A 10,519-nucleotide genomic window follows, 5' to 3' on the forward strand; every position below is an offset into this window, starting at 1 on the left:
TTCCCATTGACTTCAGTGGGCTTGGGATCAAGCCGCAGATATCTTTAGACACCATATCAGTTGATGCAAATCTCACCACACCCGTTCACTTTCATATTGTGGAAAGGTGTCAGGTCCATGGCAGGGGTTGGAAATGTTAGGTAGGGGTCATGATTTTGCTGTAGAAACGACAGTAAGTGGCATGTGACTTCACTGACTGAGTCCATGTTTCTCACTGCTCTGGTGACATAGGGCAGCAAGCTGCCCTCATCACAAACCAGATGGGGATCTACTGTAGGCAAAATACAGTAAAACGAAGATATTTGCCATATCACTATTGATCACTTGTTTTGATACAAAGCACAAAGTTTTTTATGGATCTTGCAAGCAATAAGCCTGAAAATACTTTTGTCAGTAAACCTTTGTATGCACATTAAGGGTTAATCCTTCTACCATTCAGTGGATAAAGTCCATGTCACTGCGGTCTGGAGGTCCTTTTCTGCATGTTGATTTTCAGACCATCGCTCATGTGTTAACTTATTTAAGTTCTCATTTCTGTTTGAAGTTAGGTGCTTGAAACATTTCATTAAAATCTGAAATATTTTTGGGTACATTGGTCCTCTCGTTTATCCAGATAATCCAGTCACAGAACCCAGCCCTAGGTCAGGAGAAACCTGCACTGGAAGTTGGTCTCTGGGGTGGTGATGAAAGGGCTGCCTGCAAAAGCGATGCACATGCAAGTTTTTGTGAGGACATATTTGGAAACAGGGCTCTAAAATGTTAACTTTAAGAGAGGGCGTTGGACAGCGGTAAAAGCAGGAGAGAGGACTTGTGTGCAATTGACCGCCATCTATTAGGAAGCAGGGACTTTGGGTTTCTAATCTGATCGTTGGATGGGTCCCAAAGTGATTTTGCTAGTTTGTGTCTGGTGGATACATGTCTCCTAGTAATATAAATAGGACCTTACCAAATTCACAGTCCATTTTGGTCAATGTCTTTGTTTAAAAAATCGTAAATTTCATGATTTCAGATATTTAAATCTGAAATTTCACAGTGTTGTAATTGTAGGGGTCCTGACCCAAAAAGGAGTTGTAGGGGGAGGCTTCCAGTGTTGTTATGGGGGGGTTGCGGTGCTGCTACCCTTACTTCTGCGGCTGGCGGCAACGCTGCCTTCAGAGCTGGGCGTTCAGAAATAAAGGGAGGCGTCAGCTGCTTATGTCGTGACACTTCCTGGGCATGCCAAGGGCTGGGATGCACCTCGCTACCACCTGCCCTCAGCATGAGGGTGTCTTGTCTGTGCCTGCCAGAGGTCAGCTCGCTGACACCCCCAGCCACAGACACGCACTCCTCCCCCCTCAGCCTACGCAGGCTCCGCTGTCCCTCGGCAGGTTAGCAATAGGCACACGCCAACCCCCGAGCCCTCTGAGCATCCGCCTGCAGCGTCCAGCCTCAGAGCCGCTGGACGCTCCCAGAATTCCCAGCGCCACAGCTCCCAAAGGAGCAGCACACGCCGCTGACCAGTGTCACGGCTGGACCCCGCAGCCCTGAACCCGCAGCATGTAGATTGGCTCATGGTAAAAGCCCTGACGACGTTTATGTAACAAAGGAAGAAACTGGAGAAGACACAAATCATAGAATCATAGAATATCAGGGTTGGAAGGGACCCCTGAAGGTCATCTAGTCCAACCCCCTGCTCGAAGCAGGACCAATTCCCAGTTAAATCATCCCAGCCAGGGCTTTGTCAAGCCTGACCTTAAAAACTTTCAAGGAAGGAGATTCCACCACCTCCCTAGGCAACGCATTCCAGTGTTTCACCACCCTCTTAGTGAAAAAGTTTTTCCTAATATCCAATCTAAACCTCCCCCACTGCAACTTGAGGCCATTACTCCTCGTTCTGTCATCTGCTACCATTGAGAACAGTCTAGAGCCATCCTCTTTGGAACCCCCTTTCAGGTAGTTGAAAGCAGCTAGCAAAGGGGACTAGTGGCCTCAGAGGGTTACAGACAAAGTCAAACCAGAACACACATGCTAGAGCCGAAACGGCGCAAACAAGCTGCCTTCTCGTCTAATACAGGCTGCTTCCACAAAGTGCTCCTCGGGGGGCTTTTCACCCAGGCTGGCTTAGACCAGAAGAGCCAACTCTCGAATGTGGTGGGAGGGGGGCTCCCCCCAGCTTTGCCCCAGGCCCTGCCCCGACTCCGCCCCTTCCCCCAAGGCCCCACCCCACCTCTTCCCAACCTTGCTCCTCCCCCCCTCCCCAGTGCCTCCTGCGTGGGCGGGCAGGAGGGGCTGATGGTGGGTGCTAAGCCCTGGAGCACCCGTGGGGTCGGCGCCTATGGCTCAGACCCTCCTTTCATGAGACCAAGCCTGCCGGCAGCTTGTCTTCTCAGATGCAGCATGCCAGGGCATTCCTCTGCACCCCTAGGTATGTCAGGCCATGTCTACACTAGCGAGCGCATGGCTGTACCAATGCAAGTAACCGCGCTCCTGTAGCCGCACTGTGCCGGTGGGAGAGAGCTCTCCCGCAGGCAGAATTAAATCACCGCCAGTGAGTGGCGGTAGCTATGTCCGTGTGAGAGCTGTGCAGAGGAGCGCTTATGCCAGTGAAACGTATGTCGCTCAGGGGGGTGTTTTTTTACACCCGAGTGACACAAGTTTTGCCAGCATAAGCAGTAGTGTAGACATGCCCTTAGACCAGTCCTTTGTTCTTCTGTAGGCTTGCCCCACCTTCCCCCGCTGCTCACCTCTCCCTGTTAATGTCTTCTCCAGGAGTCCCCACAATTGCGTCACTTGACTCCGCGTTCAAGTACATTTCCATTGTAAGCCACACGGTACACAGTGGACAGCCAGGGAGCTGTGTGTGTCCCACCTCCTGCCTGGTGGGACCTGTCGTAAGGCATGTACCTCTGGCAGACCTGCCCTTTAATTCAAGGCTCTAAGAACATGATTTCCAGAATATGTGCATAGCTCCTTCCATATTATCTGCGCACACATCTGGCAATGCGTATGATGCCGACTGTGACACAGGCGTTTGGTAGACACCTTACATGACACTCTTTGGTGACCTAGTGCGAAGATACAGTACCAGACCCAGGGGATCCCTGTAACTCTTATGTAGCCCTCTGCCAGCTGGCATTCTGAGGGCCTTCGGTCACATATGTCAATCATCTTTCTTGTGTGCTTTGATTAGCAGTGAAATAATTGACAAGACTGACATTTTACCCACTCATCATTAGGTTTCAGAGTCAACGTGCTGAGTGGCACCTCACTCTGGCATCACGAGTAAATGGAATTTAAGTAGTGAGTAGAGAGTGACTTTACCATCAGTCATTTTCCAGTCCAAAGCCTGTTAAAAATAGCTAGTGATTGCTTCATTATTACCGGGCCATGGGAACTTCCCTGTACCTAAGCCACAGGAGGCAGGTCTCTTGAGACACCTATTGCACTTCCTAATAACTTTCTAAATAGAGAACTGGAACTGTAGGGTGAGGTTTCTCCTTTGACATTGCTGAAGTGAAGCTGTTGCCCTGGGAAAACAGCCGTGGATAATTCACGTTTGTTCTCCAGCTAGAACCTGTTCGGGGTGGGGCTAAGAAGTGATTTCAGTCATGATGGGCTGCAATACATCAACTGTAAGCTCCTTGGGGGCAGTCTGTGTTTGTACAGCACCTTGCACGGTGCGGTTCCTGGTCCATGATTGGAGCTGCTAGCTGCTACCACAATCTAAATAACAACAGGCAAGTTGGTTTCATTCTGGAATGCTGAAAATCTCAGCCCTCTTGCCCTGGCTGTTCACAGTCAGAGGATGGTGATATACATGGCACGTTCTCCTGGGCTACCCCTTGTGCATGCGAGGCGGGCCTGTACAAACCTCCAAAGCCTCCACTATCCTCCTTCAAACTCACTTCTGTGGCGATGCCCAAACCCCCTCGACAACGGCTAGGCAGTTGTGCGGTAGCTGCCCCTCACGGCAAACTGGCTTGTCTCCCTGTTAGCTTGTCCTCCGCCCCTTTTATGTCCACCTGTTGTTCTCTCATCATAGGCTGGGCCTGTGAGCTCTTTGGAACAGGGGCTGTCTTTTTAGCTACATGTGTGTACAGTGCCTAGCACAATGGGGCCTCAGTCCCTGACTGGGGCCTCGAGGCTCTACGGCAATACAAATAATCAATAGTTATAAATGCCCTATGCAGGCCTTGCAGTGGGGTTGGGGTGTGTTACTCCTTTAGGCAGTCCATGTGTTTTTCTTTTGGAAGGTACTAACATGTGAAGCTAGGCGGGCTGTGAACCCCAGTGTGTACAGACCCAAAATAATTCCTCACAGCTCGGGGGCGTGGGCCTGAAGTGCCCCCACATTGGCAAATGCCAACATTCCCCTTGGCATTCTCAATCTAATGTTCAGAAACGGTTCTTGTGCCCATAGTACTTACGTGGCTCTTTTCTCTGCATTACCTGAGTGCCTCATTGTCTTGAGTGTATTAACCCCAATGACCCTCCTGTGAGGCAGGGCAGGACTATTAACTTCATTGCTGAGATGGGAAACTGAGGCACGGACCTGCTAAGTGACTTGCCCAAGGGCACACAGGCAGCCTGTGGGAGAAGCAAGGACTTCTCCCAAGCCTTAGGTGAGTGCCTTTAATCATTGATCATTCCCATATTGTGGTCTGTGGGGCACTTGTTGGTTCTGGCTTCTCCCCCTGTGTCACCTACTAAAACACATTAATAGAAGCTAAAACCACACTTAATACTTTTCTAGTTTCACCTTGCCACGTCAGCAATTGCTATACTTGCAGAGGGATATTAGCTGGATGCAAACAGGAGAGGAGGGTCTTGTGGTTAAAGGGCAGGCCCAGGCCTCAGGAGACTGGGATTCAGTCTTCGGTCTGACACAGACTTGCGGCATGACCTTGGGTAAGTCACTTAACCTCTCTGCATCTGCAGAGTGTGACTGGTAACCCTGTCCTGCCTCACAGAGGGGTTGTGCGGGTAAATTCATGAGCAAAGGTAACAGGCTCAGATCCTGCAATCATGAGCATCGGCGCAATGCCTGCGAATAAAAGAGGAGGTGTCTGGGGCAATCTCGGCATTAAGATCATAGGATGGAAGGGACCTCGAGAGGTCACCTAGTGCAGGTGAGGCAGGACCAAGTAAATCTAGACCATCCCTAACAGGGTTTTGTCCAACCTGTTCTTCAAAACCACCTATGATGGGGATTCCCCAACCTCCCTTGGCAGCCTTTTCCAGAGCGTGACTACTCTAAGTTAGTTCCTTATATCTAAGATGTGGGTCGCACTGTGGAAGAGTTCGAGAACCGCTGGCTAACGTGAGCAGACACAATTTGGTGGGTTGCATCTCTTGCTATCCTCGCACGCAATGAGCCTGGGAGCAAACTTCTCCAGGAAGTTATTTCAAGTGAACATGCCTGAGAGCCTTGCCCAGGTCATTGCAATGAAGGTGCAAGGTCTCGGCAGAAACACACAAAGACAGTCACAGTCTGCAAGGTCTCTGGCGCAAGGGGTAATGTTTTCATTGAGAAATCAAGATAAATTCAGAGAAGCGGCAACCAAGAGTCACCAGAACACCTCGACTTGGGGCTCAACCCAGTTCTGTGACCTGGGGTGGAGACCCTGACCTTCCCAAAGGGAATTCTATCCCCTCTGTTGCCCCAGCAGCCATGCCCTGTGCAAAGCAATGCTGATGCTTCTCTCCCAGGGGACTCTGTCAGTTGACATGGGTGGTCATTCATTTTGCTTTGAGAATTTGGGCTTGATAACTATTGCTCCGTGCTGGTGTTCTGATGCAATGCCAAAAAATCTGCCCCTTGCTGACCATGTGTGGGGCTGGGTGTGTATTAATTGCAGTGCATAGAAAACTGCCTACGGACAGCACTTAATTAGAAGGCTGTCCCTCGTGGCTTACATGATGTTTTACCTATTACCAGCTACACCCACACGCTCCCCGCAGCGTGAGATCGCACCAGGTAGGAACATGCATTTTCTTACCCACAGCACGTGGTAGGCCACGTTACTCCAGTCATTTGCCTCTCCTAGCTGTCTGCAGAGATGTCATGCTTCTTGCTTTTAATATGTGCTCGCCCTGAGGCAGTCGCAACTTCCATACAGGGACCGAGTGCCCTGGAGCTGTCTGTACAGAGCCATCAAAATGACACTCCAGATTCTGGAGGGATGTAGCTTGGCTCTTCAGGGGTCAGTGGTCGTAGGATTTGGATGGATTTGATTGACAGGATGCACGGATCTGGATGTCATTCTACTCCCTCAAACAATCTCTGCTCCCATTTCTCAGAGAGATTTTCTGCATCCACCAGCCGCGTCCCCTCCCAGGCTCTTCCCACACGTAGTGTGGCTCGACTCACCCAGTTCTACAGCCTCCCTGTTTTGCAAAGATAGAAAAGGAGACACCAACGGGTAAATGGCTTTTCTAAGGTCACATGTGGAGATTGCAAACACGGCCCAGCTCCTGTGACTCACAGTCGTGTGCATTAGCCCCTCATTTCGTTGGTTGCCAGCTGTGAAACACTAGGCATTAGATCTCCCTTGTTGTCTCAGTTACCATCTGACACGGCCACCTGGAAATGAACCATACGTGTCCCTGCCTGCATCAGCTACTGTAGTTACACCATTGTCACAAGAACATAAGAACGGCCACACTGGGTCAGACCGAAGGTCCATCCAGCCCAGTGTCCTGTCTGCCAACAGGGGCCAATGCCAGGTGCCCCAGAGGCAATGAACAGAACAGGGAATCATCAAGTGATCCATCCCCTGCCGCCCATTCCCAGCTTCTGGCAAACAGAGGTTAGAGACACCATCCCTGCCCATCCTGGCTAATAGCCATTGATGGACCTATCCTCCATGAACTTATTCAGTTCTTTTTTGAACCCTGTTATAGTCTCGGCCTTCACAACATCCTCTGGCAAGGAGTTCCACAGGTTGGCTGTGCGTTGTGTGAAGAAATACTTCCTTTTGTTTGTTTTAAACCTGCTGCCTATTTTTTAAAAAAAGTCACCTATCCGTCCCCGAGCTGTGGAGAGCTCAAAGATCTTGAACACCTCACTGGTGGACAGTATCTTCTTGTTGCTCAGGCAAATTTCCCTGACTCTGGTATCGTGACAACTTCAGAGTCCTAGCATGGTTGGGGGAGGGGGGGCCATCTACAGCTATTACAACATCGCTACTCAGGAAGTGACGTTCGCTCCCTCGTGCCATATGCATTGGACTCAATCTTACAGGTGCCTCCTTCTCCTCTGTTTGCTCTGCCAGACTCTCATGCATTGCTGACCTGCCTTGGCAGAAGGTCTTCCCATGTGCCTGGGCTTTGTGGGATACCCCGGGGATGCCCTGGTCTGGTCCCGCACACAGCGGCTCTGCACCCAGCACTTGATTGGTGAGGTTTGATCTGGACAGCTGAGTCACCACCAGACACTGTTCTGTGCCCCAGATGAAACTCTATTCTTTTTACCCCTCACTTGGAATCAGAGGAGGAGACAAAGATTCATAATAAGGATCATGAACAATAACCCTACGCGGCTGATTATGGTGATGCTTCCTTAGAAGAGGCCCTAGGTTTACTGTCAGTGACGTGACCTAATCCCTAACCTCTCCCAACTGCCCCCAGACAGTCAGCCCCCTAGAATCCAAGACCAATGCAAGCTGGGGACAAGGCTGGGCATGAAAAGCCAGTACTTGGTTCCCATGCGGATTCAGTGCCCAGTAAACCATCCGGCAGCTCTTCAGCACAGCTGCCACGTGAATCAGAGTGTGTTGTCATGAGTGACCCAGCCCACTTCAGAAATGGACCTTTAAAATTCCAGCCTTCGTAGTCACAAGAACCCCGGGGAGGTATATAACCCACCCCTGCGGTGCAGGCTGAGGAATGCAAAGCAAGATGAGGACCTGCCTGACTATATTGCTGGGTGCTGTCCTGTGTGCTGAACAAGGTGAGGTTCCCAGTGATTCTCTTGGGCTGCACGGTATTACAACATGCTCAGAAAGGAGGGGGACATGGGGAGGTAGCTGACGTTATTCTGAAATGACCTGCCTTGTGGTTCGGAGACCAGCATTTCTGTAGAGGGCATGATGGTCGGAGCTATTAAGCATCAGAAGGTGGGAATCCCAGAGTCTTCCCCCCTCCCCCCCCCATGATGTCTCTCAGCTGAAAGTGAAATTATTCTTTGTGGACCTGTCAAGGCTGAATCCCCACTCTGGCACTTCGAGTGCAGGAGGTGGGGGCCCGCAAGGATTCTAAAAATTACTGGCCACTCCAGGCTTGTATTAAACGCTCAAGGTTACAGCTTAAAGGTTACAAGAAAACAAAAGCATCTGGGGTTAGCACAGAGGAGATCCACAAGCCAAAATAAGAAATAAACCTGATCGCATCTAACTAAACATTCCCGATCCAAATTATTTCTTCTAGGTATGGAAGGTAATTTTTCATACCTGATTCAAACCTTACACAGCATTCTTGCCTATAGCATTGCTGCTCCGTGTCCCTGCAGCCCAGAGAACGACAGACAAAGGGAAAGTTTCTTTCCAAATTTTAAAATTTCTTGCCTTCCCATTGGCTCTTTTGGTCAGGTGCCCACTCCTTTTCTTTTACCTGGGGGCTTGTTAACCCTTTACAGGTAAAGCAAGCAAAGAACAGCTACCAAGAGGGATTTTACAGCTAACTGGCTGGCTGGCTGTCCATCAAAGGGAGCTATCCCCCCACTTTATTTATCAGAGGATCCTTTCTGTATAATTTATTTCACCCATTTCTTGCATTGTCGCCGACCTATCCTAATTCCTAAAGATGGGTTTTCAAACATCAGTGTGCTTCACTTTGCCCAATGTAAGTAAATGGAAATGTAATTGGCCAAACTGAGGGCAATTACATTTCCCCATCTGAATGGGGTGCCTTCAGCCCGAACTAGCTGAGGGTGTGCTATCTGGCAAACCCCTCGCTCAAATTCTTCAAATTTTACCCTCAAACTCTACCCTGGTCCCTGGCTTGACCTACCAATTTTCAGGCCAATCTGTCGTTTCTTGGGGGAGTATAGAGAGGGTGCAAAATTCAGCCGTAAACAGAGACTGCAAGCTTCGCTCTGGAGAGACTACTGCCATGTTACTGTTTGCAGAGTGCTCTAAATGTGCAGAGTATTATTAAAGCCAATCTTGCAGGTATAGAATTGCATAAGTATCCCAGTGCTTTAGTTGTGGGAAGGGTTTCCTGGTAGGAAGCATTAGTGTTGATCACTATTGGCAGTAAACAAAGTAGAGGGATCTGGCTTAGAAATCCCTATGTCATCTTAATTATTTTCTGATGTGTGTTGAAAAGTGAGACAAATCTATTAGAAAGTGTTTTTTACTATTGTAATGGGGGTTAGGTGTTTGTCAGCAGATGGATTGGGGGATGGAGGGACAGGATGGTGGTGTCATGTATTGCAAACCTTGGTGTCATGTATTGCAAACATCTCTGTGATCTGCATGGTGTTTCCCTTCCTTAGCTCACTCGCTGAAGTGCTACACCTGCATCGCCCAGTCCAGCAACGACCAGTGCATGATCCCCACTGACTGTACCAATGGTGACAAATACTGTGCAACAATAATCGGGACTGACAAATCTAGTAAGTTTCAGCATTAGTGACTAGCAGAGAGAGTCTGTCTACTAGTCTGGGCACATCACTGAGAACAGAGAACTCCTGCTTTCTAATGCCACATGCTACATGACACTGACTCTTTCTCTGAGCTTGGTCACATCACTTACACTCCCTCTGCCCCACTTTCCCCAGCTTTGAAATGGAGATAATCAAATTCACTCAACCTACCTCACTGGGATATTGTGAGGCTTAATTAATGTTGTTCACAGGTATAGCCCCATATAATTGCTAATTATTCTCCTTATTACTGACCAGTGAACACATTATTAAAAGGTCACTGCACTCATTTGGCTCAGCCATGACAGCCTGGGACTTCAAAAGTGCTCACCTGCTTCTTACCAAGGATATCATAGAATCACAAAATATCAGGGTTAGAAGGGACCTCAGGATCTAGTCCAACCCCCTTTGCAGTGAAACCCAGGTCCTCTGCAAGCACTGGGAGTCCTGTTACGGTTATGACCCGGCTCTTGGTCACTCCTTGTTATTACAGCGGTGGCAGAACAGACACCAACTCCGTGTGCTTCAGTAGGGCGCTAAATACTCCTGCAGGTGGTGCTTATCTGGCCCCCACTGCTGTCGTACCTGAGCATCTCCCAGTCTTTAACCTGGCCTCACCCCGGTGAGATAGGGCAGTGCCATTGTCCCCATTGTACAGATGGGGAACTGAGGCACTGATCCTCAAAGGTATTTAAGTGCCTAGCTCCCACTGATTTCAATGATTCTTGAATCTGGGCCTAAGCAACCTGCCCAAGGTCCCACAGGAAGGCTGTGGCAGAGCAGAGAAGTGACTGTCCTCTCTCAAGCCTTAGAGCAATGCCCTGAGTACTTGGCTATGCCGCAATGCTGGAGCTCCCTCGCTTTACTGAGACCCCCCACCCCGAACACCACATC

This window comes from Eretmochelys imbricata, chromosome 2 (assembly GCF_965152235.1).
Source record: "Eretmochelys imbricata isolate rEreImb1 chromosome 2, rEreImb1.hap1, whole genome shotgun sequence".
In the NCBI taxonomy this organism is placed as follows: Eukaryota; Metazoa; Chordata; order Testudines; family Cheloniidae; genus Eretmochelys; species Eretmochelys imbricata.